The sequence below is a fragment of the Chiloscyllium plagiosum genome, unplaced genomic scaffold (assembly GCF_037043375.1).
Source record: "Chiloscyllium plagiosum isolate Xiang-an unplaced genomic scaffold, Cpla_swu_hap1 HiC_scaffold_26, whole genome shotgun sequence".
NCBI lineage: Eukaryota > Metazoa > Chordata > Chondrichthyes > Orectolobiformes > Hemiscylliidae > Chiloscyllium > Chiloscyllium plagiosum.
Genome location: NW_028270164.1, coordinates 36,396,744 through 36,419,785, shown reverse-complemented (window position 1 = coordinate 36,419,785; position 23,042 = coordinate 36,396,744). Strand labels below are relative to the sequence as shown.

At 41.0% G+C, this 23,042-nt stretch overlaps 1 long non-coding RNA gene across 1 annotated transcript in view; it reads left to right on the top strand.

The window, feature by feature from the left end:
• Positions 1-23,042, top strand: part of LOC148145133 (uncharacterized) — a 163,652-nt gene that overhangs the window by 118,353 nt on the left and 22,257 nt on the right. The window contains exon 2 of the long non-coding RNA XR_015750945.1: positions 8,664-8,794. This is a non-coding gene — a long non-coding RNA (uncharacterized LOC148145133). The remainder of the gene's footprint in view (positions 1-8,663; positions 8,795-23,042) is intronic.

The window sequence follows — 23,042 nt, the reverse complement described above, 5'->3', positions numbered from 1 at the left end:
ATGGTCTAATTTTTTTCCAATATCTTATAGTCTTTAATTAGATTAGATTAGATTACATTACAGTATGGAAACAGGCCCTTCGGCCCAACAAGTCCACACCGACCCGCCGAAGCGCAACCCACCCATACCCCTACATTTACCCCTATACCTAACACTACGGGCAATTTAGCATGGCCAATTCACCTGACCTGCACATCTTTTGGACTGTGGGAGGAAACCGGAGCACCCGGAGGAAACCCACGCAGACACGGGGAGAACGTGCAAACTCCACACAGTCAGTCGCCTGAGTCGGGAATTGAACCCGGGTCTCTGGCGCTGCGAGGCAGCAGTGCTAACCACTGTGCCACCGTGCCGCCCAGTCTTATGGAATGTCAAGTGGTGATGGCTAGGTTCTCTCTTTCTGGAGATGGTCATTATCTGATTTTTGTACGTTATTAATGTTACTTGCCATTTCTTAGCCCAAGTAGGAGAAAGTGAGGACTGCAGATGCTGAAGATCAGAGTCGATAGTGTGATGCTGCAAAAGCACAGCAGGTCAGGCCGTATCCGCGGAGCAGGAGAATTGAGATTTCGGGCATAAGCCCTTCATCAGGATTGATCCTGTTGAAGGGCTTTTGCCTGAAACGTCGATGCTCCTGCTCCTCGGACGCTGCCTGACCTGCTGTGCTTTTCCAGCACCACACTCTCATTTCTTAGCCCACGCTTGGATGTTAATCAGGTTTTTTTGTATAAGCACATGGACTGCATTAGTGTCTGACATTTCATGTAATGATTAGTGAACACTCCCACTTCTGACCTTATGTTGGAGGGAAGGAAATTGATGAAACAGTTGAAATTGGTTGAGCCTAGGACACTATCCTAGGGAACTCCTGCAGAGATGGTATTGGACTGAGATGGTTGTCTTCCAACTACCGTAACCATTTTGGTTTGTGCAATGTGTAACTCCAATCAGTGGAGAATTTTACCTCAATTCACACTGACTTCAGTTTTGCAAAGGCTCATTGGTGTCATACTCGGTCAAACGATGCCTTGATATCAAGAGCAGTCACTCGTGCCCCTTCTGTTGGTAGAATGTTGCTGTGGCTGCCTTCCTAAGAATGCATCTGCTGTTAGAGGAGGACCAGGGCTGATACTACCAAGGAAGACAAAGAGCACACAGATCAGGGAGAGGTCCCAGTTATGGAGAGGTGGTGGTGTCATTGTAATATCATTGCACTAGTAATCTTGAAGGCCAGGCTAGCGTCTGAAGAACAGTTGTTTGAATGCCACTATGGCAGATGATGATACTTGAATTCAATTTAAAAACAATTGGAATTAAATCTATTCTAATTGCGACATTGTAATCACTGTTCATTGTTAAAAACCCACCTGATTCACTGATGTCCTTTCAGGAAGGAAGCCTGCCATCTTTACCTGACCTACATGTGACTCCAGACTCACAGCAATGTTTTACATTCTTAACTGCACTCTAAGGATGGACAATAAATACTGGCCTAGCCTGCAACACCCTCATCCAATTAATTAAATAAAAGTTGAGTGGACCCATGGGAACACCAAAGACTTTAGACCTGACTCCATTTCCTGGGGATGAATGAGGTGTAAGGTCAGTGCAGGCTCTGAGTGTCCTGGTATGCTCTGATGGAACATTGCCAGATTTAAAAGCAGGTTCTGGCAGGAAGAGTGGGAGGCTACTTTCTCTTGCTGGTGGCTGTGAAAGTCACAGCTGCTTTGAACATTTTTCTAAGGAATGGTGGGCATCCTGTGTGGGATCTCTCAGTCACACACCCACAAAAGACAGTGACTGAAGCCATCAGTGCAAGGCTGCAATGGTTAGATTAGATTAGATTAAATTCCCAGCAGTATGGAAACAGGCCCTTCAGCCCAACAAGTCCACATCGACCCTCCGAAGAGTAACCCATCCAGACCCATTTCCCTCTTGACGAATGCACCTAACACTATGGGTAATTTTAGCATGGCCAGTTCACTTGATCTGCACATCTTTGGATTGTGGGAGGAAACCGGAGCACCCGACGGAAACCCACACAGATGCAGGGAGAATGTGCAAACTCCACACAGACGGTTGCCCGAGCTGGAATTGAACCCGGTCCCTGATGCTGTGAGGCTGCAGTGCTAACCACTGAGCGGTTCTTTTCATTTCCTGCTGTCAGTGCTGTAGTCTAGGCAGTGTGATTTGGAAACATGCCCCAGGTGCAAGATACAATCAACGGCATGTACGTGGCACTTAGAGGGTGTATTATCTTTATCACAACTCTGCAGAATTCGTCAATTGGAAGGACTTCCCATTCAATTAATGTTCAGGTGAAGAGTGTGCCTGCTACAATGACAGCTAATTCCTACATCCTGGAGCATGCTCATGTCCCTGGTGCATTTTAGAGTCCAGATTGCTAACAAGGCTGGTTACCTGGGGACAAAGGCTATTTACTTGATCACGTAACTCATGACACTATCGCAGAATGCTCTGACTGATATGGAAAGCAGATACAATGCTATTCAAGTTTGACTAGGGCTGCAGTGAAGCAGAGTTGTGGGCTGCTGAAAATGCAGTCTGCTGCACTGCTCCTCGACAAAATCCATCACATCATCCTGGAATATAGTGTCCTGTACAATTGGAAAAGGATATGAGGCAATGTATAGAATGCTGAGGAACTAGGAGTATGGGAGTAGTCTTTTGAGGAGGATGAGGAGACTGTGGAGGTGAAAGCTCTCCTTGTGTGACAGAGCTATGTTGGGGCTGCAACCTAACAGGACTTGATTGACACTAGATTCCAGCAGATGAGAGCTGGATGCAGCTCATTTTTGGAATTCTTTAGTTGCTTGCCTGTAATGTTCTCTTTCTGGACAATGACAATTGGAATAGGAATTGGGAACAGAGAAGTTGTGACGTGGAGGAGGTGTTTGGATAAGGTGTAGTTAAGGACATGTACACTGTGTGGCCTGATGGTGAAACTGTGACTAGGGTGAGAGAATCGGGTTATATATGTGAGGAAGTGTGTGCTATGGGCAGCGTGACTTTGTAGATGCTGTGCCACTACTTTGCTAATTTCTGATTGTAAATGCTTGTTCAGATGCACAGCAGCATGTTAAAGATGGCGCAGCTGCCACGGGTGTGGTGCACTGGCAGATATTTTGTCTGGGAATGAAATGTAGTAAAATGGGGCTGGAATCTCATGTGAGGGGCAGTATAGGGTGGGACAAACAGTTGATGTGGTGTATTTAGTAAGATACACCAAGAAATCTCACAAGGGCCTTGCTGAAATTCCTTCGAAAATGTGATTCAACTCACTCTTAGCCAAATACACGTTAAGATTCAACCTTTAGAATACAATGAATCAGCCTGACATTCAATGCAGAAATAATAGGTGTACTTCCAGTTAGATTAAAGTATAAAGATGAAGATTCTTAGGACATGGATACTGAGGCTAATTACAGTATACTTACTGGCATTTAATACATTTGAGCTAACTCATTCTAAAACAAGAAATAAACCGTTCTGATCTGGATGTCAGCAAAATAATGGAGCTTATTGAGTTATGGGGCATTCTGTGGTAAGGTTTGAAACCTGTCAGAAAAATATCCAATAATGTAGCAGGAAAGGGGAAGAATTCTACTGCAGCATAAGCTCAGAATTTGTTTGAAAATAAACTGAGTTTTGAAAATTATGGCACAAACCAGGTTTTATAGGCAAGGTACTATTAAAGGAGAATTGATTTCCCTACATCTTAAATAAGCTTAATATAAGTCTTTGGTATAATTCTGTCTAATATACAACAAATGTGACAACTTCCAAATTTATGGGTTTCTGTGATTGCACAGGATTTTTTGTGAATCAAAGCCAACTTCTCCCTGGACTATTTAGTAGGTAAATCTGTCACCTTCATGTGATGCAATACTACAGTGTTAGGAAGGTCAAAGGTTTGAAGCTTAGCATTTGGTGAATGAAGTCAACCATAGGCAGCAGTAGTGTACAATTAAGTTGCTGTATTAACTCTAGATTATGGAAGGCTAAATGATGCCCAATAAATGTTATTTAGTCACTTTTGCTGTGCAAATATGGAAGTTAATTGAAGACAGAGTCAAGCTCAGCTATGCTGATCACCCTCAATGAATTGACCATCCACTAGCATGATCTAGATTCACTATTGAACAATAGTCAATTCATCAAATTACCAGAGGATAATTGGCACCTGTGGAAGTTTTTCCCAGTATGAACCACTGGTATTCAGGAGAACATGCAAAAAATTGGAAAGGAACAAAGTAGAGACCATAGCGCTAAGTTTGAAAGGTATCTAACGATTCATGGAAAAAGCAGTGTGTGCACATCAAATCAGTTGTTCCGTGTGGTAGGAGGTCATGTCAGAAATAAATTTGCTAAGCATTTTGAGTTCTTTATTTCCACCACCTGCTGTAACACATAGCTAGAATTTAAAAGGTAGTTTCTGTTCCAATATTTTTAAAAAACACAGCCAAAGAGCCTTTTCTTGATCTTCTACCAGGTTCTACTATTTCAGTGAGCAGATCTACATTAGCAACTAATTGATTATTTATAAGAAATGCTTCCTTCTTGTTGAAGTGTAAAACTGGTATTTACTTTACTTTCAGCATATTCTGGAGACAGAACCAGCAGAGGACTGCAATAATACTCCCTGATTTATTCAGCCATGAATTGCATGTACCGTCCCATCGCAGAACAAAAAGGAAAATGTCAGAGTGTGAAATAGGATCTGTGGGTGGTGTATTTAACAACATAGCACAGCAGGAAGTGAGAATTTTGGCATCTGCGGGGTTCGGAAAAAAATAAGTCCTTGACATTATCAAAAGATAGCAGGTGGCATTGTTTATGTTTCAAAGTGGGCTATGCTAACTGTCCTCAGTTGGTTAAATTCATGAAAAGCACAGATCAAATTGGATGAATAAGTTCTAATGAGGTGAAGTTTGCACTCATTTAAAAGGATCATCAATATTAAAAAAACTTCCAAAGTTTTAAATTAAATTATCAATGAGGCATCATTTAAAGTGCACTGTATTGACAGCTTGCAAACATTTCATATTTTTGTTTAAAAGTACAGAAAAATCTTGACAAAAAGCAACAAAATATTTCACATTTTATTGCAACATTTAAACCAGATTGACTGGGTTCAAGTCCCACGCCAGGATTTGAGCAGAAAAATATCAACAGGTCAGGCAGCATCCAATGAGCAGCAAAGTCGACATTTTGGGCATAAACCCTTCATCTGGAATGTGGGAGGTGGGTGAGAGATATATAACGGGGTGGGGGTTGGGGTGTGGGGAAGGTAGCTCGGAAGGCAATAGGTACTTGCAGGTGGGGTGTGATAGTGATAGGTTGGAGGGGAGGGTGGAGCAGATAGTTGGGAAGGAAGAGGGGCAGGTAGGACAGGTCAAGAGGGCCGAGTTGGAGGGTTGAATCGGGGACTTACACCCAAAACTTTGACTCTCCTCCTCCTCGGATGCTGCCTGACCTGCTGTACTTTCCCAGCGCCAAACTTTTTGACTCTGATCTCCAGCATTTTTTCTCACTTTTTCCCAGAATAATATCAAGGCTGGCACTTCAGTGCATTACTGATGCTCTGCTGCACTTTCAGAGGTGGGCTGGCTTTTGGATGAGATCTTAAAGTAACACTCGACTAACCTGCTTTGCCAGTTGCAAAGATCCATGGAGATAATTTCAAAGAAAAGCAAGGGTTTTGTTTTCTTGTGTTCTGACCAAAATATATCCCTCAATCAAATACCTGTAAAACAAAAGGGCTAGATTTTTCAATGACTAAGCAGTTGTTATTCCATCATAGTTGGGAGTTGTAAATGGGGACACTTCAATTTCCTAATGTAGCAGATTCCGAAGGAATTGCCTGGAAAATCGAATTGAGCAATTTCCATACAGCTGGCATCCTCTGAAAGGATCCATTTAAATCCGAGAATTTAGAAGGTTTCAAGAAAATTAAATAATAATTCCTCAGGAAAAGTTTTAAAAGTTTATTAAATAAATAGGCTAATTCCTGAGTAACTATTCAATTGACATCATACTGACATCTCACACACTCCCAACTGCAACGCCTCCAGACCCCTTAAACCTACAGCTCTTGAGCTGGCTCTCCTTTGGGAGCAGAAACCATAGTCCTGTTCCAGAACAGCTCTCTCATTGCCCCACTCTGTACTTGCTCCCAATTCTCCACCCCTCCCACCCTCCCATCCTCGACCATCAAGAGTAGCTTCTTTCTGCTTTTTCCTCTGTGCCAGGCCTGTTCTTTTCCCCTGCTCTGAACAACATCCCCCTTCCCTGCTCTATACCTGGTCCTCTGCTTCCCCTTATATGGAATCATTTCCCTCCAGTAGACTTGCTCCCACTTCACCTACTCTGGACCTGGACACCATATACCCTTCACAGCTGAGGAACCAACCACCCCATCCACCACTTTGTATTCATTTTCCCTGCAGCAGAAGAGACTCTCTCTTAACCGATCTGTTGTATTCCCTCTTTCCTTGATCTCACCTTCTCCTGCTCCAGATCCCCAATCTCCATTCTCCAACCCCCATGACCCCACCCTCTAGAGTGCAGGTGTTGGACTGGGGTGGACAAGGTCAGAAATCACACCACATCCGGTTATAGCCCAATGCATTTATTTGAAATCACAAGCTTTTGAAACACTGCCCCTTCATCAGATGGAGTGAAGAGAAGCACACAAGTATAGAATTTATAGGCAGAGAGATCAAACATCATTCAAAAGGTGTGAGTGGCGTATCAACAGGTTGAATAATAAATCTTTGCAGGTGATCAAAAGTGTCAGATGATATGAGGAAAGCATCGACAGCTGAATAGCAAGTGAAGAGATGTGCTATAATCTGATTAATTAAGGCAGAGAATTAATTACAATAAAATAAAATAAGGTGCTACTGGAAACACTAAATGGCTGGAATAACATACTAGCAGCAAGGTCCCTTACCATGTTCTATCTGCAATCAGCCTTCCTCTCATCCTGCCCACCCCTCTCCCCAACCTCCCCGACAGCTAAATCTGGTTCCCTCCACCCCAACCCAACACCACAGTCCCACAATCCTGTCATATCTGAATTCACCCAATCTAAACTACCCTAAACAATGCATCATTTCCCTGGAACTCTATACACTGGGCACATTTCTACCTGGCAAACTGCTCAGACTTGATTGACATCGTACCCAAATAGCACCCTCCTGACACCCTAACACTTGCAGGGCAATCACCCAATTTAGTTAGAACCATGGCACCTTACCCATTTTGCACCTGTTCATATGACACCTTAACCTCATGTATCTTTCTGCACTTACTGCTTGACAGGAACTGCCAAAATGACTGTTAGTGATTCTCAAACTTTACACATCAGAATACAACAGCTGAGACATGATTCATCTTCCCAACAGTTCTGCATTCCAAGACAATGGTCAGAATGGAAGAAAGGCTCTGCAGATCTGAAGAAGCCCTGATCGGAATTTCCTGTTAGAAATGTAGAACTCTATCCCTTTATAAAAATAGAAAGGGCGAAATGACAATTTTCATGAATGCAAAAAGACCTGGGCACTATCCAGGCTTGGGCTGACAAGTGGCAAGTAACATTCCTACCACACAAATACCAACAATGACCATCTCCAATAAGAGACAGTCTAACCACTGCTCCTTGACATTCAATGGTGTTACCATAATTGAATCCCCCACTATCAACATCCTGTGGGTTACCAATGATCAGAAACTCAAGTGGACTTACTATATTAATATGGTGGCTGCAAGAACAGCTCAGAGCCTAGGAATACAGAGGTGAGCAAGTCATCCCCTGACTCCCTAAAGCCTGTCCAACATCTACAAGGCACAAAGTAGAGGTGTGATGGAATACTCCCCATTTGCCTGGATGGGTGCAGTTCTGACAATACTCAAGAAACTTGACACCATTCAGGATAAAGCAACCCACTTGATTGGCATCATATCCACAAAAATCCATTCCCTCCATCACTAATGCTCATTAGCAGCAGTGTATACCATCTACAAGATGCACTGCAGAAATTTACCAAAGATCCTTAGATAGCACCTTCCAAACCCTCAACCGCTTCCACATAGAAGGACAAGGGCAGCAGACATCTGGGAATATCACCACCTGCAAGTCCTCCTTCAAGCCACTCACCATCTGCTGATGATGTTGTGTGGACTTGAGAATTGAATAGCTTATGGTCTTGAAGGAGTGATAACTAACTTCCAGGCCTTCCTCACAGTGGCTATTATAGCACAACATACAATTAGTTGCTAACATAAAATAAACTACTCTTGCTCAATACATGTGCTACTTCTAGTTAGACCAGCAAATGGTTTTCCTCTGCCATGCTTGGCCAAGCAGGCCCTGTAGATCAACTTTGATCTCCAGCATCTGCAGACCTCACTTTCTCCTGTAGATCCCTTCACTTAAAGAGAATGGTGATGACCAACATTGTGAGGTGCAGACTTGGTTTTATTGTGCATTGAGGTCCAGCTTTGTGATGGTTATTAAGACCTGCAGAGAAGCATGTGGAGTAGACAGACTGGCATTAGGTAAAGAGATTGTCAAATAGTCTTTCAATAATGTAACAGTAGTCCTGACAGTGACATTACTTTCATCTTTTTTTTGACAGGTTTTATCAATTTTAATCACCAAGGAAACAAAAAAAAATCTGAGATAAATAAAGGGAGGGTGAATCTGATCATGCAATGTTGAATTCGACATGAAAACTGTACAGCAAAAGAATCGCTGCGAAGGACTCCAGTAAGTATTGAGCACCAATGACCTCACTGCTGCAACTTAAAATATAGCATCTCCAAGAATCTTCCAGGCTTTCTACAATAAATAGCCAATTGTCACAATGTGCAACTTTGTCTGACTCATCACACTTAAAATTTTTGATCAGAGGATTTCAGATGGAGACAGTATTGTGCCAGTTGCTGGGGCATGAGGTAGTGGAGCATGGATCAAGTATTTCTGAGCCTGCATTTCAGAAAAGTGGATTCATTTTTTTTGCATTAATTCAATTTCATTAATTGGCAGTGATGGATGAAGGATGTGTGGATATAGGTTAATAGTGTACTTGTAATTATTACAGAACTAGCTCTTGTAGTTGATCTCACAGGTATTTGTTGTTGTAACTTTGAGAAAGACTGCAGTTCAAGGATTTAGATAATGCAAGAAGCTAGCTTTGCCAATTCTTCAAATTTGTTCACCGAAATCAACAGTGAAACTTTCAAGACTACACTTTATCAAATGTGGTAATCCCACAAGAAACTAATTTCAAAGATATAGAGCAATAGAATTTAATGTCCACCCACCAATCCATGGTGAGTTTGCAGGCAAGGGGAGAGTTTTAATGAGATGGGAAAGCGTAGCATGGGAATCTCACTACACTCTTGCCTCTGCCCAATTACATTTGGCTCAAGAAGGCTCATGGACAGCTTTCACATCCAGCTGGGATTTGAGACTTTTATCCTGACTTAAAGATCTCATCTCACTGCCACTGCTATTCACACAGCAGTGGCCATGACAGCTGTCATGTGAGAATCCGAAAAAGTAAACGTAATCTGGTTTGGTCACGGGGTTCCTGGAGGGTGGGTCCGTTGTTCAAAGGCAACCAGTGCCTGATCAAAAGACTTAGCATCGGGAAAAGCAGAACCTGCTGAGAGTCCACCATTTCTTCTGAACCCATTCCCTAATAGCCAACACTCTTCTCCCACGCACACTATTCCAATCTCACTTGTCTGAAGCCTAACTCCTTCATTTTTCTAAGGCTGATGAGTGAATTACCATCAGCAACCACTATTCCCTGTGGTGCAAGTAGACAATGGGAAGCTACCAGCCTCTGATTGACTGGAGGCAGAATTTCCATCCCCAGGATCCTAAATTCCAGGAAAAGCCCAACAATGGCCAGTTAAATGCCTGATGGACAATTAATTCTAGTAAGCTTTCATAACTGTGTCAATGCAGGACTCAAATCTGCAGCTTCACCAGCCAGTGGAAATCCTTGGTCACCAACATTAAATCCTGCCTTTTGTCTCAGATGATAATTTCCACCAGCAGTCACAGCCATTGCATTGGACCATCCCCCTTACAATGTATTTTTCAATGAAATTATCTTTTCAACAGAACCAACACTGTGCAGGGTTGAATTATTTTCAATGATGCCCTTAAAATGGAAAACTTGAGAAGGAAAATAGCATCCCTATTAACTAAACAAGGAACAAACAGATGGATCAAATTTATGTTACATGGACCAAAATAACTTTTAAGTGGAAATTTCTCATGTCAGACTGTGAAGGGGCATTAATGCAGTGGCATTAATAGAAGCTGGTGTTCCATGTCATTTGTTTCAGATATGTCACTGATGTGTGGTCTTGCCTATTAAACTGAAATAGTCACAATAGCTATCCAATTTCTCACACCCCGCCCCAGGTGGGTCTCAAGCCAAGGGCAATGCATTCTCAATTTTTAAAATGGTTTGCACTCACTGAGTTCCAATTTGCTGCTAACCAGTTGTTTATTTCTGATACCAGTATTAGACATTGATGCATTTTTAAGGTTTTTGATTCTGGCTGCAAAATTTGGCTACACTGCTCTCACTCAGTTTTGATGTGGGCTATGTTGAATGTTACCTTGATAAGAATGGTAAGTGTATGTTGTTATATGCATCCAAGACATATGAAAGTTGTCATGTCAGTCAAAGTCTAGACTGCTTTGAGGCCACCCTTGCATTTGGAGCCTGCCAGTCTAATCAGTACCCTCTAAAACACAAATGAAGAAATATGAATTTGATTGCAGGAAGTAGCTGTCACCTGCACTGTTTAAAGGATCATTACACACTGATGCTGCAAATAAGAAAGGTATTTGTTATGACTGCAATAATTCTGGGCACACCGTCTGGTCTCAGGAGTAGATACCATACTGGCAGACCATACTTGCAGAATGAGAAAGAGATTTCAACTTTATCCAAACAAAACTTCCAAATATTCCGCACAAAACTTAACAATTTACCTAAATGCATTTCATTGTCGTGTGTGTTGCCTTTTAGAGTCATGGGGATATACAGCATGGAAACAGACCCATTGGTCCAACTTGTCCATGCCGACCAGATATCCTAACCTAATCTAGTCCCACTTGCCTGCACTTGGCCCATATCCCTCTAAATCCTTCCTGTTCATATGCCCATCCTGAAGCCTTTTAAATGCTGTAATTGTACCAGCATCCACTAACAGTACAGTTTTACCCTGGTGGCTGTAATATGTTTGGTGAAGACTGCTGACTTTGAATGGAGGAGATTGAAAACAGCCTAGCAGGACACACTGAGCAGCTCTGCCCTGAATAGGCAAACTTTAGACTGAACAAGGGGGTAGTAGTCTGGACTGTCTGGTTGACAAGCAAGAGCACGCACAGAATGACAGTGGTGGGGAAAGAATGTTGCCACTGTGGGAGATGGAAGGAAGTACTGTGATTTTGCATATAATTTCAAAGAAGTCAGTGCTCCTTTAAGACAGTTACATGAAATAAGACATTCTAATATAAAGGTAAATGTCTCAACTTCTGTCACTCTCAGTCCAATGGAGTTGTTGTATTGCGTTCAGTCAGTTATGTGTATAGACTATACAGTACAATAGATGAGAAACTCAGTATGCTACATGAAGGAATGTAACCAATTAGAATTGTTTATAAGCTTCAAGACATTTATATCGACAAAACTCCAATCTTTTTGATATATATTACTTCAACTAATTTGTAGGGCAGCGGGCCATAGTGTACTGGCAGTGATGTTTGAGCCAAAATAACTATGTCACCAGGTTAATGCTGTCTGAAGCCAATGCCATTTCCCCAAGGTGGTGTCAGAAATTCTTGTAATCTGAAGCACAGATGGTAGGACAGCTGTGAGAGGCCACATTTCCCTTTGAACACAGGATTCATATCCTCAGCCTGAGCTTCCATTGCAACATTGAGATATTGGCTGAATTCTACCTGTGCTGACATGGCAACTGAGACATCAGCCCTCAGACGCTGCACTATGGCTGGGTCTGGAAGTTTTCTCAAGGAATGGCTGCCATTTACATTCTGGAAAGATAGTCTCAGCTCTGCCTGAAACGCTGTGTCAATTTACAGCAATTGAGGATTCCTTCGTACTCCTTGACACTGACATCAGGATTTCTGGTAGGCATCGTGCATTTTAGTGTATATGTTCATTAGTCAGTATTCACGAGCTGTGTCATCAAAGTCCCCTTCTGAATTCTTTGCAACAGAACTTGTACATAAGCACACCCTGAAGGGAGCTTGCACCATCTTGGCTTTTACCTGCCTTGGCTGCAGTCATTTTGTGTTGGTGCTTTCATGCACAGGTCTTGTCTTAAACAAGTCTTTAATTTTGTGCAAGGCTGGTGCAAGCATGAAATCAAATGACACTGTTTTCATCAGTCTTTTTCATCAATCTGTTCTTAGTCTAATCCACTATTCCTTAGAAGCATAAAGGCAAAACAAAAATGCTTTCATGTGAGAAGTGGGCAGAAAGGAAGAGGTGTATGGTGACATGTTATATGAGAAGAGATTGTGGGACCGAAGTGAAACACGAGAAGTGAGATTAGTTAGGAATATCCTTGTTAGTCTCAGACTCAGTCCTGGACATGAGCTAAGTTATAGTTGCACCAAAGGTATTCCAGTATCAACCCTTCCATGGGATGAAAACATGTTGGCATGGTTACTGACTGAGGGTTTGGTGCACATTGCAATCTATGTACCTGTTTGCAGGAATTTTTTTTCCCAAACTTGTTGAGGCTCCCACTCTAAAATCTAAACAATCTGAGGCTTAGAGGACGATCATTCCCAGGCTTAATTTTGATATAATTGACAAGATTGATGCCATTTCTAACAGGCCACATGAGTCTTATTTGAAGGGATAATCTACTTCGTCAATAAAGGGGTCTTGAGGTGCAGTGGTAGTGTCCTTACCTCTGGGCCAGGAGTCTTGAGTTCAGGTCCCACCAGCTGCAGAAGTGTGTCATAACATCTCTGAACAAGTTGATTAGGAAAAACATATATTCTTTCAGTAGAGTTTCAATTCTTAATCCTGGCCTTTTTTTTATACAACTGGAAAGGTATTAGAACTCTAAATCATGGGGCAACTTTATGCTTCCTGATGATTCCCTGCAGGGCTTTGCAGAAGAGATTTGGCCAAGAACTCCTATCAGTGTTCATAGGAGATTACTCAGGGTGACTATCTAACAGGCCTGATGGCTAGAAAGGTCAATGCTATCAGAATTACAAACAACATCTGAATTTAATGTAGAAAATGCTTCAATGATCTCAGCAGACCTAAAAGGATGAGAATAGCTCTTATTCTCTCAATTTCTTTCAATAACTTTTTCCAATATTCCGCTAAACCACTCAGCAATGATGCTTAACAGTTCACTCCTCCAAGTCACATCTTTCATTGTACAATCAAACAGATACAGGCAACTTATCTGCTTCACTTTCCAGGCACATCACCTGCTCAGTTTGTTTTGTTTACATCATTTAGCAACAGTGACATCTTCTCAATTCCCAGCACTTTCACAACTAGAATTTCTCTCAGATTGCTGACCACATTTCTGATTTCACAGATTTGGATCTTAAATTTATTATCTCTCCATACTCATTCCTGTCATTACTGTAGCCCAGAACATACTCATTATGTACAAACTCTGCATTTCCATTCCCATTTTTAAAAGCCGTTCCCTGACCATTGGGCAAGGCAACACATTACCAGGAAGATCAAAACCAAGATATCAGACATCAACTAATACACTGCCAATTAAATTCATCACTTTCATTTGAGTTTGTCTTTGATACAGTGTGCAGTGTGGTATTATATCCATTTCTTTGTCAGCATTATGTGTGCTATTCATAGCAAAGTTGGTTGAATGTGTTCATTATGCAAAATGATGAGACTGTTGAAAGATTTTACAAGGGCTATTAATACAGAGGGGTTTTGTGTCAGCTCATATAGCAGGGGAATGATAAGGTCACCAGAATCATTGTGCAATGACATCACATCTATTGTTGCAAAGCTTTGAGATAGCTATCTTTCCCCTGGTGATTCCTGATCTTCCTCCTGTAAACAACTGCTGTTGCTTTTTTTATATATGGGTGTAACATAGAGTCATAAAGTCATAGAGCCATACAGTCATGCTGCACGGAAACAGACCCTTCGGTCCAACCAGTCCACGCCAAACATAACCCAAACTAAACTAATCCCACCTGCCTGCTCCTGGCCCATATTCCTCCAAACCTTTCCTATTCAGGTATCAATCCAAATGCCTTTTAAAACTTATAATTGTACCCGCATTCACCACTTCCTCAGGAAGTCCATTCCACACTCGAACTATCCTCTGTGTAAAAAGATTGCCTCTTATGTCTTTTTTAAATCTCTCTCTTCTCATTAAAAATGTACCTCCAGTCTTGAAATTCCCCACCTAAGGGAAAAGAAAACTACCATCAATTCTATCTTTTTATTATTTTATAAACTTCTGTCAGGTTACCTCTCAATCTCCTTTGCCACAGAGAAAAATGTCCAAGCCTTTCCAGCCTTTCTTTATAACTCAAACCTTCCATACCAGGCAACATCCTGCTAAATCTCTTCTGAATCCTCTCCAACTTAATAATATCCTTCCGAAAACTGGTTGACCAGAACTGGACACAGTATTCCAGAACAAGCCTCACCAATATCCTGTACAACCTCAAGCTAACATTTCAACTCCTGTGGGCACCAAATTTATTTCTTGGTTGACACTTTATTTTGTGTGAAATTAATTTACATGAATCTCATTTTACTTAACGTGAAGCAACGTAGAACTGAAAACAAATTACGTTGAGAGTAGTTCAAGTGTCACCATTATTCTTGTGTGCAGTTTATTTAATAAATAGCAGAAGATTTGTGAACGTGTTTCTTCCTTTAATTTGTAATTAGGAGGCACAAGCGATTATTGGCATTGCGTGATGTTCTCTGATATTCCTGTACGATGCAGCAAACTACAGTGATTTGGGAGACACTTTGTGTAGGGTAAAAATTCTGATGAAGGGCTTACGCCCGAAACAGCGATTCTCCTGCTCCTCGGATGCTGCTTGTACTTTTCCAGCACACACTCTCAGATCTATTCTTTATACTCATCTTTTGTGTACATTGGTTACACCTGTGTTGTATGGTGAAGTTTCAGTGAGATATCTGAAGCCATATGTCTTGAGTGTTCCCTTTGTTCTCCAGCACCAACATACCATTGGTGGAAAGGTTATAAGTTGGAGGTGAGGGTGAGAGGGAAGGGCTGATTTAAATATGGAGGATATTTGGACCCTGACAAATACCTATGTACCTGACCCAAGCTTACACGATCATTTCCTTTAGTTGGAAGTAATGGCTAGACATTACGATCTTGGATGCTACATTACATTCTTGGGTGCTACTGGATAATGGTCTGGAATTCTGAGCTCAATCTCTGGGCAGCGATGGCACATTCGGTGAGGGGGAAGGCAATCACTGCTGGAAACCCCTCTTTTCCCCCTCTGCTGTTTATTCAGGTCAATGAAGAAAAACAGTGGTAAACCCTGGCAAACAAATTATCATTGACCTATTTAATGCAGGCATGTGCTGCAGAGATGTCCTCGATTGCTTGCTGAAAGAAGCTTGTAACCAAGAAGGAAGGGTCATGGTGAATTTGATTACCATTGGCAAACCATTGCTCTTCGGTCTAGTAACCAGTTAGTTTCACTATACAGGGCCTGCCTGGAGTAATGCAACTTTCAGATGCAATACTTTTTGGATAGATTTAGGAAACCAAATTTTGACTTGAAATCCCAGATAAGATATCCATTAAGCAGTTCCCTCTCACATGTCTTTTAATTGGTTTAGGTCATGTTCGTATTGGTTGCTAAGACTGCATTTGTTTTAGCTGTCCTTGCGGGAGATAGTGACACCATGGTAATGGCACTAGTTAGGAATGCTCTGATACACGTGTTTAAATCCCACTGTGGCAACTGGTAGAAGTTAAATTCTATTTACAGTTCTTGAATTCAAAGTCAGTCTCAATAATGGTGACCTTAAAAACTGTAATTGGTTGATTGTTTCTTAAAAAAACCTGATTCACTATTGACCTTAAAGGAGGGGTTCCTGCCATTATTAGTAGGTTAGGCCTATAGATGACTCCAGACTCGCAGCAATGTAGACATTTAACTGCACTTTGAAGTGGCATAGCAAGCCACTCAGGTAAAGGGCAACTCATACTGGTTTTGCCAGGGTTGCCCACATCCCATGAAAACATAAGAGGAAATAAAATTAAACCAAGTGAAATGAAATGCGCCGTGATAGAATCCATGATAAGCAGATGTACCTTTTTGAGAGTAAATAATGGATATATATGTCACAAAAAGGTCATCTCAAAGATGAAATTATCCAAATAATCCAGGAGCATAATTCTATGATCCCATAAACTGCAGCTGAGACCTCAACTAAATCTGCTTCTTAGACAGTCGCTCGGATTGAGGAGCTGAATTACATATGGTTTAAAAGTCGGATCCTATTTGGTTTTACTGGAAGGGATTAAGGGATGCTTTTACAACTTTGAGTTAAAATGGAATATTGTGTGCAATTCTGGTCACCCTCCTATAGGAAATATGTTGCGAAATATGGAAGGGTTCAGAAAAGATTTACAACAATGTTGCCAGGCTTGGAGGGTTTGAGCTGTAAGGAGAGGCTGAATAGGCTGGGGCTGTTTTCCCTGGAGCATTGGAGGCTGAGGAGTGACCTGATAGAGATTTTTAAAATGATAAGGGGCATGGGTAGACTAAATAGACAAGATATTTTCCCTGGATGAGGGAGTCCAGACTTAGAGGGCATAGGTTTAGAGTGAGATGGCAAAGATTTAAAAGGGACCTTAAGGGCAACTTTTTCATTCAGAGGCTGGTGCATGTGTGGAATGAGTTGTCAGAGGAAGTGGTGGAGGTTGGTACAATTACAACATTTAAAAGGCATCTGGATATGTACATGAATAGGAAGGGTTTTCAGGGATATGAGCCAAGTGCTGGCAAATGTGACGAGATTAATTTAGGCTATCTATGGATGAGTTGGACTGAAGGGTCTGTTTCTGTGGTGTACATCTCTATGAATCTATGACTCTATGATGCTAAGTACAGTATACTATTGATTCCGATGTGCACTGGTAATGACACCACCCTCTCTGGCAGGCAAAACAGCTGACTCTGAAAAATTAATGTTCAAAAGAGTGTTGAAGGGAATACAGCAGGAATGAAGCAGTAAAATCATCTTCACAGCTTTTAACTGCTCACTCACCGCATTTCTGCTTGATAGGCTATTTAAGGTAGCCCCTTTGCATTGGAGCAGAAAGTGCTCAATAACCCTGGAAAATAACCCTGAATGGCTCAGGCCACCATAGTTAAAGGAAGCAAGATAAAAGTAAAGTTGCCTTAGTCTTAGAGGACCATCGAGCTGCTCTCTCATTGGAAAAACACAACTGCTGGTGGTTTAACTTGAGGGTCACCACAACTCAGGCAGGGTGAGGTTAAGAAGGTGGTGACTCAGTTGTTGGCATCACTTGGCATTGCAATCCAGCCATCCAGCCAACTCAGGATGTAGCTTCGCAACATAAACTAATTCAACACAGACCAGCGACTAACTTAGGATTTTTGTGATGTCCATTTACCACCTCAGTTAGTAGAGGAGCCTTCCAAATATGTTTTGACTTCTCTTATACCAACAGAAACACTTAATCTGTTGGCACATCCAATCTGCAATTATAACCCTACTTATAGATCCACTGGGTTTTTTTTTCCCCTAAGCAGGCATGTTACATCTGTGGAGCAGGTGGGACTTGAATCCAGGCTTCCTGGTTTAGAGGTAGGGATACTATTTCTGCACCACATTAACCCTTCCTATCAGCATCCAGTCTGGTATGTTTTAATTATATTCTTCAGCCACTTTCCACATTTTGTTTAACTGTAACAAAGGTTTATCAAAATGTGATTACTTCTTGAATCTGCACTACTACTGACTAATTAATCTGCATTTTTGCAGTTGTCAATTTAGGTTAATCAAATTGGTGTTTCTTAATTACCACTTGGCACATTCCATCATCTTACTTATTGCAAATCTAATTTCAATATGAGGACCAAATTGTGTTGGATTGTTAACTTGCAATCACACTTTAAATTATTTATGCTAGCAACATTTTTCACTACCAAAATGTCTAAGTCATTTTGTTTTAATCCGAGAAAGCCTTTTTTTCAGATAATGACATAACTGTAATTTGTCAAGTGTTTGGCAACACTTTCTGCTACTGAAAATGTCAGGTATTGCTCTAAATTTAGAAGACATAACTTAGGGATGGTTGGCATAGACATCATTTCACCAGGTCCAAATCTTTCATCAGCAAGCAAACTTTATTGCCATACATAAATTAGTTAATTATTTTCCTGACTGTACATCCTGGATGAATTGTGTTCAGCTTTTAAATAGTTTATATTGTTCAACCATTTGTCTACAGTTGTAATTACTCAGTTACATAATGAACATATAAACAGCTCAAAAGTTAAGAATTAAAGCCTCTTGATGATTTAACATGAATCAAAACTCAGGAAACAAGGTTGATTTAAGTATAATAACATATAACAATGGGTACAGGGATTGTGATGAATCCTGAATCTACCTGCTGTTACTACAATACAGGCAGCATGCCAACCTCATGCTGCCAGCTTGTTTTCACATTCTCTGTGTCCAGACAGCTCTAAATGTTTTTGTCTATTGGTTGTACTTATTAGCAGGGACTTAAAATCATAACTTTCTAGCACCATTAAAGCTAGCCTGTATCTCACCGTGCTTGTAGCAGAAGCTGGAAGTTGTGGTTGAAGAGAAACTGGTGTAGAAAACAGTCAGGGATGACACAGTATACAACACAATGGACTCCAATAGTTTCTGACATTGCTTGGAGATCTGAGTAGGGAAGGTGAAAAGGATACTAGAAATGCCCTTTATCCATAGAGGATGCAGCAGGCTTTCCAGACACGCTGTCAAAAGCATTGGGAGAAGACAAATACAGAATTCGATGTTAAGACTCAAGCCGCAAATGCCTAGGTGCAGAATTGTGTGGGGTTCAATGTTCACACGTAAGTGAATCTTCCAATGCCATATTCAACCAATTGCAAAGGCAATTGCATTCACTGCTGAATTGGAAGAAGGAAATACCAACAATCTCAATCAGAACTCATGGCTAATTGACATATACCTCATCTCATCACAGATTTAGCACTGATGCGAGCCTCCCACTTACATCTTGAGGCTTCTGAAGAGATAGTATAAATGCATTGGAAGGGGAACCAGACAGGCATGTGATGGAGATGTAAATATGTATCGATATGCTCATGATAGTCGATTTAAGCTTGAAAATATGGGAGGAAGCACAAAGTAGCATTGATAAGTTGGGCTGACTGGCCAGTTTCTGTCATGAATATCCTGTGTAATCTTATACATTTTGGGCTGAAACCATTCAGTCATCCTTTGTATAAAATCATCTCTGACTGCTCTTATTTCAAACCAATTCAACATGATGAAATAAACTATAATTTAAGAAAATGTTACATTACAATCAAAAATATAAATAATTTGCACAATCACAATGTTGGATTGATATTGTACTGTAAAGTTACTGTAAAGTCAGTAGCAATTTTGTGAAGCAATTTAAAGCTGTCATTTTAGACATGTTCAAATTAACAGACTGTGCTGAAAGATCCTGCCTGCTCACTTACAATCAAACATGATGACTTGAATGTTTATACATTCCCTCTGTACCATTTATGTTTTGCACTTTAAGTGCATACATATTTAATTCCTAGGGAGAATGGTCGCAAGAAAATCTTTACTATCTGAGAGACAAATACGGCATCTCTAATTATTAAATAGCTACTTCAAAGGACTGCAGCCCCAATTTTAGGCTACAATAGTATAATGCAATGTTTCTATTGATACACGGTGGATTATTTTAGGTTGCAATGGAAGTAGTGATGACATTTAGTTGCTGGCATTGAGTTGAATGGGTAGATACATTTAAGAATATTGTTTGTATACCAACTTATGTCTTCCTGCAAACTAGTTTCTCTGGAGACCAAAACATGAGATTCTGCAGGACAATGTCTTATATTGATTTGACAACCCTGAAGTATTATTCAAGTGTGCAGTTAGTGTGCTGTCAAACTAAGCTAAAAATGTTACAAAATAGATCAAGCATTCCTCTGGATCTCATAGATGTTTTAGTCACCTACACAAATTGAAAATGAATGTTTAAAGACTATGGCGAACAATAACCTATTAATTTATACAGAGCATCATTGAGCAATGGTTTTCATCAGCAAGTTATACAACAAATAATCCCAGCTAAAGTAGAGTATGTGACCTTCACACTCTTTGGTCACATGCTATGATATAGAGATGATGTCACAAGCATGTACCTTAAAGGAACATTGACACACTGACTATAGGTCAGAACACAACATCTGTCTTTTTCCAAAGGTGAAGACTGTCCCCAAACAGATGGATGTGGTTTCACATAGACACGTGGCACGGTGGCTCAGTGGTTAGCACTGCTGCTTCACAGCACTAGGTTCGATTCCAGCCTTGGGCTGTGTGGAGTTTGCACATTCTCCCAGTGTCTGCGTGAGTTTCCTCTGGGTGCTCCGGTTTCCTCCCACAGTCCAAAGATGTGCAGGCCAGGTGAATTGGCCATGCTAAATTACCCAATGTGTTAGGTGCATTAGTCAGTGGGAAATGGGTCTGGGTGGGTTACTCTTCGGAGGATTGGTGGACTGTTTGGGTCGAAGGGCCTGTTCCCACACAGTAGGGAATCTAATCTAACATTCAGTCAATTTAATAACTTTACAATCATGTAAATCAGAGTTTTCAAGATTAACATTTCAAATTCCAATGAAGCATTTGACCACTCATCCTGATTGGGTGATCACATACCTGCCTGGACAGATATGTGTTGTTCTCTGCTGCATTTGATTAATTACTTGTTTGCCTTGTTGTTTGCTGATTTTGATGTTATTTAACATGGCCATAAATCACCATCATCAGAGACATCCTCCTCACTCCCTTTGTGCACGATTGGTGTGCCATGTATCTCTTTAACTTTTTGCTGTCTTTGAAGAAAAATGTTCTTTGCTTTAGAATAGTTAGACAAATGGTTGCTGGGCAAGATTTTTTCCATTTGCCTTCTGGACAGAAATTGAGCTGGGGTTGGTAACCTGGTAATTCTTTCTCCATCAGAGTTGCACAGAATGCAGCACAGCAATGTAAAAACCTTGCTTTGTTGCTCTACATTGCCCATTGATTTGACAGTATGTACCATAGGTTCTGCTAGACCAGTTGAGCATAAATAGTGCATTGACAATATACGATGGGTCACTCGCCACGTGGTGAATCAGGAATATCGTGAAATGATTTGCTGGTGTACTGCAGTCCACTAACACACGTGATCCAAATAAACTGAAAATTGAATTCGTCATGTCAGCAGCAGTTGCACCTGTATTGTTCAGTCATTAAACAATAGGAAGTTTAGAGAAGTAATCACAAAGTGATTTTATCTGCCTATGCTCTGGGAGTACTACTCAAAGTGTGGATGAACGTTGTGTGCATTTCCACGTTCCCTTCACTTTTTGGGCAGTTATGTTCAGCATATCTCACATCAATATGTGAATCATTGAATATCCTGATTCATCTCCAGATTTATGCATTAGCTATCTGTACATTCAGTATCCATCTGTGTCTGCTGTAACATGGTCAGGATATCTTCATGTAATACTTTTGCTGTTTCAGCTGGTTTACTACTAAACATGACGTGTTGTTATATTCCTAGTTCACCTTAGTGCAGCTAAACTGAACTAATGTTCTTAGGTACTTCTTTATTAATGTCAGGCCATCCCTGGAAAATGATATTTTGTGGTTCTTGTAGTTGCTCAGCTTTGGCAGTTTAAAATTGCAACAGTTGACACTGGTACTGACAAAGTGTAATAGATCACCTTTAGTACATCTTCAACTTTATAGCCAAAAGCATCAATACATAGATCAAGCGGACTTCCTTAGTTGGACTGTCTGTTCAAGGTGTCAGACATACTTATCTTTGAATGCGGCTTCTGCAGAAATGTTGAAATATGCTAAATAGAAGTAGTTCATTTAACCTATCAGTTACTTCAGCATTCAATGTAATCATGGCTGATCCTTTATCTCATCACTATACTCCTATTCTCACCTTAGACCCCTTGAAACCTTTAGAACATAGAAACATAGAACAGTAGAGCACAGTACAGGCCCTTCAGCCCTCAACATTGTGCCAGCCTTTTATCCCACTCTAAGATCAATGTACTATCCTCCGTGTGGCTATCCAAGAGTCTCTTGAATTTCCCTTATGTACCTGACTCTGACATCTCCTCTAAACCTTCCTCCAACCACCTTAAAATAATGTCCCATTGTGATAGCCATTTCTGCCCTGGGAAAAAAAGTCTCTATGTATTATCTCTTTCTATGCCTCTCATCATCTTGTACACCTCTATCAAGTCGTCTCTCATTCTTCGTCGCTCGATTGAAAAAAGCCCGAGCTCCCTCAATCTTTATTCATAAGACATACTCTCCAATTCAGGCAGTATCTTGGTAAATGTCCTCTGCACCCTTTCTAAAGCTTCCACATCCTTCCTATAATGAGGCAACCAGAACTGAAGACAATATTCCAAGTGTGGTCTAACCAGGGTTTTCAAAGTGCCTTGGATTCAGGAGTTGGAGCTGTGAATTAGAAAGCTGCTCATGACATTTTGTTCATTAAGAAAGGTGACAGAGAGAAACCAGGGAATTACAGATCAGTTAGCCTGACATGCATGGTGGGGAAATTATTGGAGTCTATAATCAAGGATAGGGTAACTGATCACCACTCAGAATTTCAGTTATTCAGGGAGAGTCACCATG